General features: G+C 46.2%; 1 protein-coding gene across 11 annotated transcripts in view; it reads left to right on the top strand.

Moving 5' to 3' along the window:
* Positions 1-15,033, top strand: part of SNED1 (sushi, nidogen and EGF like domains 1) — a 3,218,914-nt gene that overhangs the window by 1,342,741 nt on the left and 1,861,140 nt on the right. The window lies entirely within an intron of this gene.

Genomic DNA, 15,033 nt, shown 5'->3' with positions numbered 1-15,033 from the left:
CATTAGGTTCACATTCCTCTTCTGACTCATCATCAAGACTTTGATTCAGATCAATACCATCACTGTTTTCTATATTTGCTGGGGGGAGGGGGTAGATTCCTCTGTACCACCCAGACTTTGGTTTTCTAACAATCTTTCTATAAGTTCCATTTTCTTGCCCTTCTCAGAGAGATTCTTATGTCTACACAATACTTTTAAGCAATCAGCAGTTTTGGCAGACAATGATTCTAGGGTATAACTCTCCATAGCAGACATAGTTAGAAAATCAGCTTTTTAGTGCTAAGCTCTGTGGTTGTCCTAAAGTGTTCAAAAAGCACACTAAAATGTATACTCAATACAAATCCCACCCCTGTAGACCAGTGTTATCCTAAATCTTGTGCAGTGGTCCCAGAGGGAACTGCACAGGTTTCTGCCTAACATTGTGCCATTCAGTAAGCGGACTATATGGCTTTTGGGCGACTCCTGGATACATTGGGTACAAGTTTACGCAGAACGCTGTGCACTGGTTGCACACCTTGGGTTCCATAATTTCGATGTGCACTGGCACGGAATCTGTGGGATGAAGTGGTTCCATGTGGGTCCTCTTTGTGCCATTTTGGTGATGCTTGCTCATCCAGACATTATTATTGTACATTGTGGAGGGAATAGTTTAGGGAATGTTAGCAGCATTTCACTGCAGTTTGCAATGAAGTAGATATTTCGGCAACTCATGGAAATGTTTCCAAATTCACACATCATTTTATCTCGCATTGCCCAGAGACCGATGTGGCTGCGTTCTTCCTCGTGTGGGCCACAAATGGAGAAAGCGCGGCACAATGTGAACAAGGCTGTTTGTGCCTTTTTGCGCGATGTTGGCATGTTCTCCTTCCACAATGAAAACATTTCGTATCGTAGTACCAACATTTTTCATTCCGATGGAGTTCCTCTGACTGATGCTGGCAATGAGCTGTTTCTGTGTAATATCCAAAATGCAGTGCAGCCCTTGCTGCAAGTCTTGCAAGCATTTTCCCTATGGTTGTTCACCACTTCCAACATTGCAAACACAAACAGCACAAAAAGGCTCTTTTCAGAGCCACCACTTCGTTTTGCAAAGGCGTACAATGCTTTTGCCGGAGTCCTGCCGCCCATTGTTGCCTTCTCTGTACGCAGCACTCATAGGCTTTGCCAGCGCCTGCATGCTTTCTTTCAACTTCGATTTTTCAACGGTGCAAGGTGGCTCTGATAAGAGCCTTTTTGTTCCCCACTCCCTCTGGTTCTGTAGCATTTTTCCTGTTGTTATAAGACACGCCACAAAAGCCAGCAATGCAAGGGAGATTTGGCAAAGGGTACCAATCACAGAGGTAAAAAGTTGTACGTGGAGAGTAGAAGATGTGGGTTGCACCTCACTTGGGTAGGGGGTACTCTTTTTCATGCTCCCGGACCAAAACCTCAAAAGCACTTCAAAAATGTTCCCCCCTACACAGTACCGCGTCGCAGTATATGCACAATACAGTGACCTTTGAAAGGTACGGGTCTGTTGCGGTGCATATGTCCTCCAAGGCTTCTTGCGGGACACAGTGGCCCACTGGAGTGTCCCTAGTGGTGGCAGGAGCAGATGCGGAAGATGCTGTAGAGGAAAATAACCTACTGCCTGCTTGGGAAGGGACAACCCTCCCAACAGCTGCCTGTGGTTCGCTTTCAGGTGCCGCCGCATGGAGGTGGTGCCGTAGTTGTGTAAGCCAGGTTTTCCGCCACTGAGTACTATTAATGCATTGTACCTGGTTTGCACGAGATTTTGGCACATCTCCAATGGTCCTAAATAGTTTCCACACCCACGACTCATGCTGGCTGCAGGCAATGGGGATTCCTTCTACTTTATTCTCGTTTCCTTTTCGATGGCCCTCCACATTATGACACCTGTTCCCTTGCTCTGGACCTCCAGAAGGAGCTGTTGGTGGTGAGGGTTTGGGTGCTCCTGAGTCAGAGGTAGTAGCAGAAGCTCTGGTGGCCATTACTTGGAGAGGTACTTTGCAGGCACAGAATTGGTGAGAAAGCAATTTCTGCATGTACCAATGTGCACCGCTGCTCTTCTCTGAAAAGCCAAACAGGGATTGCAGCCCACTTGTGGGATGTGTCCTTTTATAGGAGTGTTGTGGAGCATGTGCCACCGCAAAGTGGGCCTAAGTGTTTCCCTACAATACCTACATGCAGAAGGACTAGTGTAGGATCTCTGTAAGGGTGCACTCTCACTGTAACACTCCATACATTTTAGAAAATGGTCCTCTTTCGATGTGCACGGATCCGGCTCGTGTCCACCAAATAAGGGACTACGCGCAGCATTGTTCCGTTACCATGGTGACGTCGCCATTGTTCTCCATTTGGACGCCTGTATGCAGGACGTATATTGACTGTAATACTTTGTGACCTCGTGCATAGCTCTCCTACAGATACTCTTGCCATCCCCGGACAACTTAAATGTACGGCACACGTGCATTGAACATTTCTACATAAGCTTGGTGTGAGCACGATACAGTAGGTGGAATGTTTACATGCAAAGGCACTCGCAGGACGTTGGTGCGCGCTTCCACCTACTACTACTACATCACACGTTTCTTTGCATATCATGACCAGGGACGGCGTTACCAGGGGTCACAGGATGAGATACGCATGTGCGCATTTGTGCGACCAAGAAATGTACAGTCCTCCAACTATTTACAGGTGGTTCAGTGCATGCAAATATGCGGCCCGTACTGGCGTCCTACGGATGCTTTCATTGTGATTGCGCATAGGGCAGCCAGGTGCGGCAGTCGTACGACTCCTCAATTTCTCTCACTTGCAATCATCCCCCATAGTGCTGTGTCCTTCACACTTACAATGGCCTTCTTAAAACAAAGGAAAAGGCACATATACAATCAGTACACATTAACATATCAATGTTTATTAGCAGACATTCATAGCCACCATTCGGAAAGGGAAGGAGGACCAGAAACAGATACATATACTGGGGAATTTGCCATTTCAACAAGCTGCTGGTGAGGGGAAGATGGGATTGAGGTCTCATCGAAGAGTTTCTCATAACATGCAATTTGCGGGGATGTGGGGCTGGGAAATGGGGAAGGCAGGCATGTGCAAGTTGGATAGTGATATCCCCATAATATGTTCTTCTACAACATTTTTCAAGGTGGCAAATTGGAGGAGCAATTCATCCATTTTGGCGCCCAGGCGGTGTACTTTTATATGTCCAGCGTTTACTTCAGTTTTGGTGGCCGTATTTTGCTGTGGAAAAGGTGCTGCTTCTGGTGTACTCCTTTATATTCCCGTATGTTCCGTTAAAGGACAACAAATCTGGTTATATTACATGAAGCACTACATTGTAATTGTCTTACTCTTGCCACCACGTCCCCTACCTATGGGGTTACTCTCTTGCAGCCACTTTAGGGTGTGCAGTAATATTGATGAAGGCAACCGTCACTTCTGTTGTTGGTGCTTTCCATTATGCTACATACCCTATGCCTTTGCACAGCTACTGCATTTTCCCTTCGCATTCACACACTTGCTGCTGCTTCTATATGTGTTTTGTATTTGCTGCATGTTACCACTTTTTATGACCACCCTCCCTTTCTCTGCAAGTTGGACTCCACCCAATGTCCGCAAACAGATGCAGTGTTCCCAACCACTGTGGCTATTAGTATAGATCCACCGGCTTCAGTATGCTGTACAGTAAATCTATACAAACTAAGCGTATCTTGTTAAAAATGGAATTTAGTGAAAGAAATATTATTAATATATTACGCTATGGTTCAGTTGCGCTACTGAAAACCCTATCACCTTTCCTAAAAAACGATGATAAAACAACGTTATGGTTAAAGCGCCCTACTAAAAACCTATAAAATTCACTAACAAAAAACATTGTTAAAGGGACATTGTGGTTAAGTTGCGCTACTAAAAACATTTCCCCTTTATTGAAAAAACTAGCCTAAAGCAATGTTATGGTTAGAGTGCCCTTCTAAAAACCTATGAAATTCACTAACAAAAAACCTTGTTAAAGGGACTTTATGCTTACGTTGCACTACTAAAAAACCTATGAAATTCAGTAGAAAAACATTGCTACAGGGACGTTATGGTTACAGGTTAAACCGAAAAACCCCCAGAAATTCGCCAGTTATGGTAAGGTACGCAACCATAGCTCGCCCTGCCACTGTGCACTGCAAGGACACCTATGACCTCAAAGATGACAAAGCAAATGTCATTGATGACATCACTGATGCTCTCACATGTGCCTTTAGTTTAATTAACAAGGATCCACAAGGGATTGTCAATATAATGTTGCCACAAAACTATCCAAGGTCATTGGGAGAACTATCATGAAATACATAATTCAGCACACAATCCATTGCTATAAACACCATTGCAATACAGACCTGTTTCCAGTATAGCAACCACCTCATGCAGAAACGTAGGTATTGTCTGCAGCATGCACCATAGAGGTCCAACATTAAAATGTTTGCCATGCTATATCAGCACACAATCCATTGCTATAAACATCATTGCACTACAGACCTCTTTCCAGTATAGCAACCACCTCATGCAGAAACATAGGCATTGTCTGCAGCATGCACTATAGAGGTCCAACATAAAAATGTTTGCCATGCTATATAGTATAATGATCAATGCTTTATTTTCAGAGTTTCGCGTACTGTGAAGCATGTAATAACTACCAAATACCCCCTCACTGACTAAATATTTGTACTACTACACACAAACCATAAAGAGACCACAACACACACAAATATGTCCATATACAGGGAAAGTAAAGTAAGCAAAAAAGCAGCAGTATTACCAGAAAACTTTCATACCCTACCTGATTATCTTCATGCACAGAAATGATTGCTGTGTTTCAGGCCTGCTTCTTCCCCTATATACATGTATCACATGATCTGAATGCACCGTTAGGAAACCAGTGTAAGGACATATGAGAAGGGTGAGGTCAACCAATATAGTACCTTTTGCATGTTCATTCCCTGCCTGTCAGTGAAGAAAACCACCTGCCCTACATATGTCAGTGAACATAAAAAGAGGGAGCCAGATATGTGATGGCATCAGTGATGTCATCAATGACATTTGTGATGTCGTCATCTTTGAGGTCATGGGTGTAAATCCTTGCCATGCACAGTGGCAGCGCGAGTTATGGTTGCGTACCTTACCATAACTGGTGAATTTCTGGGGGTTTTCGGTTTTACCTGTAACCATAACGTCCCTGTAGCAATGTTTTTTGTTAGTGAATATATATATATATATACATTTCTGAGGCTTGTGGAATCTGCTTAGATCACATGCTGTGCATAGGCCGACATCTAGTGGAAGCTGCAGAGTATTACAGTTGTTGTACTATCCCTAGTGTGACATCCACTGTACCCATGATCCCTCACGCGTCGAGGTCCCTCAGATTGTTTTTTTCCGCCATGCTAGACGGACGCGTATAGCGGAGTTCCTTTTGGCGATAAGCCATTGACTTTATATAATTACGATAGTTTTTCTTCCTATCCTTTCATCAACTGCCGTAACACCACGCCGAGGAAAGAGAAGAAAACTGCCCGTCGCAGACCATCCCGATGGACCGTACGGCCTTGGAAGGCTGCCTCGGGCCTCGGCCCAGACAGTAGCGAGAGAGGGGGAGGCCATATTAGGAAGCCATTTTAGAATGTATATTCTCCCCTTCCTACACTTTGTTCGCCCAGCTGCCATTTCCATAACCCATAATTATGGAAAATACACCATTTAAGTTTTGCCCTATGTGTAATCGCAAATTCCCCTGGGTCGACAAATACCTAATTTGCAATTTGTGTCTCCCGAGAGACCACGTCGAAACGTCTTGTTGAGCGTGCAGGCTCTTCAAGCCTAAGATATTGAAGGACTGCTCCAGCAAAAGCTGGGCCCACTACGCCAGGCAACTCGAGGCCATGGAAGTAGAGGGAGCCTTTAGCAATGGCAGCGATGCCTCACTTTCCGATGGCAAGGGCATCGGAGCAGCTTCGGCTACCCAAGCGCAGACCCCTGACCTCGTAGGACAGGCTGGCAGCCATGTTGTGGGGACTACACCAAGTGGTGGCAGTGCTACAAAAGCACTCACCACAAAGCACATAAGCCCTAGTCGACATTCGGCAGATGAGTCGAATACTCGACAACGTTCGACACCCCGTGAAAAGTCCACCGAGTCCCGGTTCTCTGGGCAATCTCGTTCGAGATCACCACACAACAGGGTTCAACCGTCGAAAGACGGCAAGGGGGTCGCACGGAAAACTTCTTCCGAAGGCCGATCGTCAGCAGACGAAACCTTGGCTCCACACCCGAAGTTCAACGTTCATCGTTTGATAAAACGGCAGGTCTCAAAAAGTCTGTTAAACTCTCATCTGGGCCCCAGGGTGGGGAAACACATCATACAAAGTTATCTAAGACCCATCATAGGGACAACAGTCCTACTGGGGACAAGTCTTCACAAAAGGGTATACTGTCCAAGCCCATAGTGAAACCTAAAGACTCTAGGCCAAAGGTTATACCTCCCACTAATGAGGATATGGGTATTCTCACTCAACCCATAGTAATCCCAACATTCGAAGGAATGGTCTTCGCAAGATATCGATAGGGTTATGCGAAGAATGACCTTTATGGCTAATTTTTATGAAAATAACCCAGATTAATTTCAGAGTTTTCACTCCACTCCTCCCACCTCAGCTCCTTCTGGCTTTCAAGCCTCTGCATTACCCTCTCAACTGCCCACTAAGAGGTCTCGCCGTAATGTCCCCGTACAAAGTAGGGTTATAGATCTATATGACCGTGAAATAGATCTAGAAGACCAAGATGACCTTTCATTTGTGGAAACATCTGACCCTCAACTTATTGAAGAGGAGGCAGATGAGCTTTATTATGGGGATGATGACGAGCAAGAGGAAGACCAAGAGGCGAACATGTATTCCATAGATTCTCCTATTAATCAAGACCCCCCCAGTGGTAGATTCCCCTGTCGACAATTTACCCCATCTCAACGAAGTCTTAGCCAAAGCGGTGGAACACTTCCGTATTGATACACAGGAAGTACAGGAAGATAGAGACTTCGCTGAACAATTAGTGGGGGACAAAAAGACAGTAGGCCAGTTTATCCCACTGCTACAGTCGGTACAACGCAGAATACAACCTTCCTTAGAGGCTCCCAATCTCACACGGGCCGTTAACCCGCGTGTGGAAAAACTGTTTAGGCTTGCACCTTCAGACCCCTTATATATAAGAGGCCAGTTGAAACCAGACTATCTGGTGGTTACCACCACAAGGAAAAGAGCAGGCACGCCCCTTGCTTCCTCCGAGGCACCACCGGATAAGCAAAGCAAGAAAATATATGCAATGGGTAGAAAGGTTGCCTCTTTAGCAGCCTACAAGATGAGAATAGCAAACAACGCTACCCTTTTGGCAAGTTATAACTGCCATAAGTGGGAGGAGGTTTCTGCATTACTTTTGTCCGCCCGGAGCCACTTAAATCACAATTAGCTCAAGTGGCTGCATACGGAAGGGCCGTGTCTACTTGTCTCCTCAAGTCAAATTTCGATGCAGCTGACAATGCCGTGAGGCTCATTGCAGAGGGGACTATTATAAAAAGACATGCGTGGCTTCGCCAGTCAGGCACTAGGCCACAGTGCTGTCCACTGTAGCAGGGGGCTATTGCATAGAACAAATTCAACGTCCTCACAACCACCCCCCACGACATAAGGCCCACTCGGAGGAACATCAGCAGATCCTTCTAGAAGAAATAATAGCGCTTCAATCAAAGGACGCCATAGAGGTGGCCCAATCACCCAGGTAAACAGGGGTATTTATTCAACTTATTTCCTTGTGCCAAAAAAAGATTTAACAATGCGCCCTGTATTAGATTTACGCCCTGCAAACAAGTATGTCAAGCCACAAAGATTCTGCATGACTACGCTACAAGAGGTAATCCCTCTACTAAAAAAGGGGGGTTACATGGCAACACTGGATATGAAAGATGCCTATTTTCATATTCCAATGTTCCCTGCACACAGAAGATTCTTGCATTTCAAGATAGCGAACAAGCACTACCAATTCAAGGTGCTGCTCTTTGGAATAGCCTCGGCTCCAAGGGTATTCACAAAGGTACTGGCGGTAGCGGCAGCGCACCTGCGCAGGGGGGCAATCCCACTGTACCCTTACTTGGACGACTGGCTCATAACAGGGGAATCACCTCTGATCTGCAGACAAAACATCCAAACAACAATCAACCTCCTCTTTCAATTGGGCTTCTCAATCAACGAGAAGAAATCAAGCCTAGTGCCAAGCACTTCCAAACAGTTCCTAGGAGCTATCCTAAACACAGAGGAAGGATTGGTCTTTCCCTCAGAGGAAAGAGTAAAAAATGTGTTACTGCAAATACCACATTATCAGGCCGGCCGCCAGATAAGGGTGCGCAAAACAATGCGTTTAATTGGCATGATGGCCTCCTGCATATACCTGGTGCCTCACGCGCGCCTGCGCATGCATCCCATACAGGAGTGGTTGGCGAAGCAATGGTCTCAGGCAAGTGGTCAGTGGGGCGATCTAGTGGTTGTTTCGCCAACACTGGCACAAAATATTTGCTGGTGGACAAGAGAAAATCTAACGAAGGGGAAACCCTTCTATGACCTACAGACACAGGCAATGGTCACAATGGATGCCTCACTGGCAGGGTGGGGGGCTCACTACCTTCACCACACAGCTCAGGGTCTGTGGTCTCACACTGCAGCTCAGAACCACATCAATGTGCTTGAACTTCTGGCAGTATTGAAAGCTCTTCAGGCATTCGAACCCCATTTAACAAACCTGTCGGTGCAGATCCTAACCGACAGCACCACAGCAATGTTTTATATCAACAAACACGGGGGTACACGCTCTCCAAATCTATCCAGACTTGCTCAGAAAATCTGGAAATGGGCACTCAAATGGAAGATGTTCCTGTCACCACAACATGTTCCAGGGGAACTCAACGCTCTAGCTGACTCATTTAGCAGAGATCCCCTACAAGAAGAACACGAGTGGCGTCTACATGAAGAAGTCGTTGAACACCTCTTCGCTCTATGGGGGTTCCCAACTATAGGCTTATTCGCCACAAGCGAAAATCGTCAATGCCCAGACTTCTCGTCCAGGTTCCCCCAGCCAGGCTCTAAGGGGAACGCCCTATGGATGAACTGGTCAGAGAAGTTTGCTTACGCTTTCCCCCCGACTCCTCTCTTGAGGAAAGTGGTCAACAAGTTACACGAACCGATGATGCTGATCCTTGTTGCTCCTATGTGGGCAAGACAACCTTGGTATCCACATCTGCGCAGACTGGCGTTGTGCAATCCCATCAAACTCCTGTGCCAGTACAACCTACTCACCCAGCACGGAGGACTAACAGTACACCCACACTCAATGAACTCATAGAGTTCGGACATCTCAATCTACCAAAGAGATGCATGGATATCTTGAAGGAATCAAGAAAACCAAACACTGGGCACTGTTACTATGATAAATGGAAACGATTCGTAATTTGGTGCCAGAATAAGAAAATCAACCACTTAATAGATGCAGGGTTAGTGTTCAACTCCCTAAAAGTCCACCTGGCGGCTTTGTCAGCCTATACCACTTCACATAACAAGGTCTCGTGGTGAAAGGTACCAGTCATCAAAGAATTTATGGAAGGGGTAAAGAGACTCCACCCTCCAATCTCTAACCCATCGCCAGGTTGGGACCTTAATGTGGTACTCGCTAAGCTCATGGGACCCCCTTTCGAGCCTATACACAAGTCTGGTCTCAAACACCTGACTTATAAAACTGCCTTCTTAGTAGCCATCACTTCCATAAGAAGGGTCAGTGAAATCCAAGCTCTGTCAGTGCAGGATCCTTTCGTTACTATACATAAGGACAAACAGGACAAACTGGTTTTACGCACTCACCCTGTGTTCTCACCTAAATTCATCTCCAAATTCCATGTAAACCAGTCTATTGAGCTACCGGCTTTCTTCCAGGAACTCAAAAGCTCTGGCCAATGTCGCTCAAATAAATGTCATTTCTACAGAACCACTGCATATTTTGCAACCTCATGATCTCATAGTGGGTGGAGAACATGCCAGCAGTCTGCATACATTCACTGATTGCTTCTGTTTATAACACACCTTCCGACCTCTGGCTGGGGACAAATAACACCGGCATGGGCCCATATTCCTCTTGGTGTTATGCATGAGAATACAACCTTGGCAATAGGAAAAATCTGCATCACTGCGTTCAGCAACCTCTTCAGGTGACGGATTAAACGTCCACACGCCATGTAACCCAAATGTAGACTTCCATAATGCACCACAACAAATTCAACGTTTGTAACAGAGGCCACATATCTGCAAAGGCGAACCATCCCACCGAAACTGCAGTCATACTGACAGCCCCAGAAAGCGTCCACTCCTTCCAACCCAAAATTACCAGCAACGCCTCTTTGCACACAACACCTGTGCAGATGGTACAGAAAGGTATCACCGACAGTAAGCACTGTGCATCTCTCCATCTCTACCAATCCTTACGACACAGTATTGGGAAAAAATGGTACCTCCCCTTCCTGTCAACCACACCCAAAACACCTAATTGACAATTTCCCAGAATTCCATTTCCCTCGCCACCATGCTCATAATGGCAGGTTGTGGCACGTGCACTTTCCCATCTACAGTCTGACCTAGGATTGGTCTCTACACACCCACAGCATCCATTGACTGATTTCCCAGTCCACCAGGAAACTAATTCCCTTTAAACTGGTTCAGAATTAGAAACAGCTCACTCTTAGACAACAAGATTGAGAACTTTCCCATACCAGATATCAATAGGTTGGACTCTTGTGTGTGGTTAATTCACTTTTCTCTATACACCACACATGACTGTGGCAGAATTCGGTTGTCCTGCTGATCATGTTCACAGAACAAAAAATGCTGTTCTAGATTTGTGGTTTTTATAAAATTGAAACAAATTCTGTTCACAAATGCTTTCTTTACTCATGTTTGGGGTATTGTTTTTGCCATTTGTTTTGTTTTCACTAATGATTGTATGAATTTATATGTATGTACACCATTTGTTGGTAAAAAAATCTGATTTTTTAACTTTTTGAATTAAATAGTGGCTACTAAGTCAAAACAGTAGTCTGTAAGAGTTGTTGCTCGCTCTCTCTATTGGTGCCTCTGTCTCCAATTAGGTCAGCCAAGGGTATAGATTTATTGATATATCCAGAGCTACGTTAGGGTTCAACATTTACTGCTCTTGTAGGCGAACTTAATATGAGCCTCACCTTCAGTTAATATAATCATACTACAATTAGAAATGTGCAAAATAACCCATGTGGGTAGGTCAGTTCTCATCCTGTGTACCACCATGCTTATAATGGCAGATTGTGGCACGGACCCTTTCCCATCTACAGTGAGGGCCATGGCCCAGTAAAGCAAACACAATACTTCTTCCCTCTGCACTGGCATTTTTGCAGCACTCTCTCATCGGGTGCTGTGTGTTAGGCAGAAACCTGTGCAGTTCCCTTAGGGACCACTGCAAAAGGCTTAAGACTACAGGTGTTGGCAGTAAACCCAATTGGTAGCAGTCTATACCGCCCAGATTTACCTGGTAGCTGTGGCTGAGCAGCCAGACTTCTCTCAAGAAGTGTTAGGCAGTATATAGAGTATACAAGATAGGTACCAAAATACAGTAGCACAAGCAAACACTGACCAGAGCTTGGGTATAAAAGTATATAATTATTTATTTAAAAACACACCTTGTAATATACACTAACACTAATATGGTAAGTAAGTTCAAAACACAGTCACTATTAATGTATATACATCCCTGAAGTCTTAGTTAAAACGCCACTTATTTTCAGACAGAAGTGAGCGCTTAACCTAAGATGGCACTCCAATAAGTTAATTAAAAAGGGAGGGAAAAAAGGCAGAATTAGGAACATTCACAATACCAACACTTCAGGAGAACCAGAGCAAGTCAGAAAAGGCAGAGTCTACTGAGGAGAAAGAAAGTCATAGGCCAGGCCCACTCTTGAAGAGAGCAAGGCGGAATGTGTCCAAGATCACACAGTTGATTAGTACTTTTAAAGAGTCATTGCAAAGAGTTCAAAAAGGGTTGGCTCAAGTTAGGAAAAGTTAGTTAGTAGGTCCCAGGTCACCCCAGGATAGAAAGTCAAGGATTTACGGGACACCTTGAACAGTCTGTTGCAAGGGAGACCAGACGGGACTCAGTCCCTGAAATGGTGAGAAAGCTCCAGCGGGGGCAGTTGTTCCTGGTTGCGGGTGCAAGTCGGTGCTTCGTCCAGGGGAAGAGGAGATCTCAACATGGAGGAAAGCTGAAGGTCGTTGCACTGCCAGGGAAGAAACCAGCCGCGGAGTTTCCCGGTTAAAAGGTACTACCCTTTTATTCGCGGTAGTGGTGAAGCGTGGTTATCCGGCCGCCGGGGTGCTTGGCACGGGCGATTCGACGACGGGACGATCCAGGAAGGCAAAAAAGAGGGCGAACTGGTTATCCCCACCAGCTCAGAGGAAGAAGACTCTCCGGGATGAAGATCTTCTCTGTCGTTGGGAAGTAGTGAGACGGTTCAGCAGGGCCCCACCGGTGGTGTCATCATTGCAGGTCGGCTCAGCTTCTCCCTCTTCGGATTCTTTGGTCCTGTGGCGACTTCTGAAGTTCCAGTCCCCAAAGCCCTGCTTTTATGCAGAAAACCCCCATTCATCAGTCCTAGCTGTCACTCAAACATGCTAAATGGTGAGCCGGGCGGCTCACCACTGGGCCAATCATACAAGAGTGCGACTTGAGTTGCCGAGGCAACTCAGTCCAGGGTGCCTAAACCCCCCTCCCACACATCCTGTAGACCCAGACAGAGTGGCACCACTTTTGGAGGCTTCTGTGGAGAAGCCTGCCAAAAAGTGGAACAAAGGGCTCGACTTGGGTTGGAGTTACAGAGGCGAACACAAACCCCCTTTTAAAACCGAGTCCTGGCAAAAAGACCCAACTGGGGAATAAATATTAAATAAATAACCCGGCGATATCTTTAACATTGCACCAAAAAGTGGTGCGTTTAAAATGAATGGGAAAATCCCATAGGAAATATTCTGGTGGAATATTTCACGTGGTAACCACTGCCACCAGCCAGAAACTCGACGAGGGGGGACTGCACAGTGCCCCCTCGAAAAACAGACCCAGGGGCAATCTAATTACCCCTACCAGTACTTCCACCATATGATGGTTGGTACTGATTCTGTTCACAATTTAAGACTAGCAAAGTCAATGGTGACTTTACATGCCCTGGGAGACAGTAGTCAGTCCCAGGGTATGGAGTCTATGTTTGGGGTCACTATGACACCCCTGTGTTACTGCACTGAGGGTGCTGTGTAACACACTTACCAAAAACCACATGAAACCCTATGGAGTAAAAGACCCACTAGCCCATAAAACACATTCCAAAGTCAAAGGATATCTCAAATCATGTCTAAGAGTGGGAGAAAAAGAGTCTCACTCTTAGCAGGAGAAAAAAATAAACCCCAAAAATCCAGCAAAGCTGCTGGGGGACTCACTAGGTTCGGGAAATTAGCCTTAACAGAGAATTCTCCCTAACACTGTGAAATTTTCAAACACTGATGCAGCAATCACATACAAAACCTCGACATTGCAAACTATCATTTCTGTACACCACTCCATTTTTACCGTTAAACACTCTCAGTGCACGTTTCGGTTGATTCCAAAGCCCCTCCGCCAGAAACGTCTGCTAAAGAATGCATGATTGCAGCATCCACAAAGATCCTGAGGCGCACCCAGCACACCTTTGGCCATGCACACAACAGTGCAGCCCTTGCCCACACCCACCACAACACTATGGATCCATGCGTGCGACCATATGGGCAGCTAACATTATGCACAAATGTATCATACGTAGCAGCACTTCTACCCAACTCCCCCACACCATAAAACACCCATTCACGATTACGTGTCACAATTAGCAGACTCCACAAACATACCACAGCCTGCACTACCCCTACCCACTGCCATTCACCAAAGTATTGTGTCACTGGCAACCTAAGCACAACATCTTCACAGCATTGGGCCTACTTCAATAAATCTGCACACAGCAGAGTAACCAAGCACATATAAGCTACACTTCAACCATACCCTCTTCTATACTCACAGTACAGAAACAGTGCACCCTGTGGCGACACTGCACAACTTCTCACTGCACCATCTCCTGCCATACACCATACCCTGTAGCATGTTGCAACTATCACCACAACCATGGAACACACAACACACACTTTTCAACTCCCTTTTGCTGCTGTAGCACATCTACAATGTGCTCCACACCCATTCTCCAAAGATCACCACCCTGTGCCTGATGCACTGTCAGGTCAGACCTGCATTGATGCGGTGGGTGTGCTCCAGGTACGGGTAGTCGGAATGGGGACTTATCGGGTCATTCCAACCTTGGAGGACCTGGTAAGTCCCCATTCTGAAAACCATTCCCCATTCCCATTTGAGCCCCCATAGGGCTCAATGGGAATGGGAAAGGAGCTAATAACGGGCCCGCAAATAGCGGGCCCGTTATTAGCTCCATGGTACCTTAGCGGCTCCCGCTAAGGGCGGCTGGTAAAACCAGCCGGCCTTAATGGGACCCGCTAAGGGACCTCGGAATGCGGCGGTAGGTGGTTAACGGCGCCAGCATCCTTACCGGTGCCGTTAACCCCTTACTGCCATACTCGTAATGACCCCCACTGTCTCCTGCACCCCTGTGCACTTTCATTCAAATACTATGGGCGTACCCACTTCCTTTCACAAAGTATTGTGTCACTGCCAATCTACCCACATACTGTTCGCAACATTGGCCCTACTCCAATCAATCTGCACACACCACACTATGCAAGCACCACCCTCTACCGGATGCAGAGTCAGACATGCATTGCTGCGGTGGGTGTGCTGAAGCCCTAGGATCTTGAGTGCATGCCGTACGGCCTACGG

This window comes from Ambystoma mexicanum, chromosome 10 (genome assembly GCF_040938575.1).
Source record: "Ambystoma mexicanum isolate Mex_15411 chromosome 10, UKY_AmexF1_1, whole genome shotgun sequence".
NCBI lineage: Eukaryota > Metazoa > Chordata > Amphibia > Caudata > Ambystomatidae > Ambystoma > Ambystoma mexicanum.
Note: the sequence above shows the minus strand (reverse complement) of the source record. Positions and strands in the feature narration are given on the sequence as shown.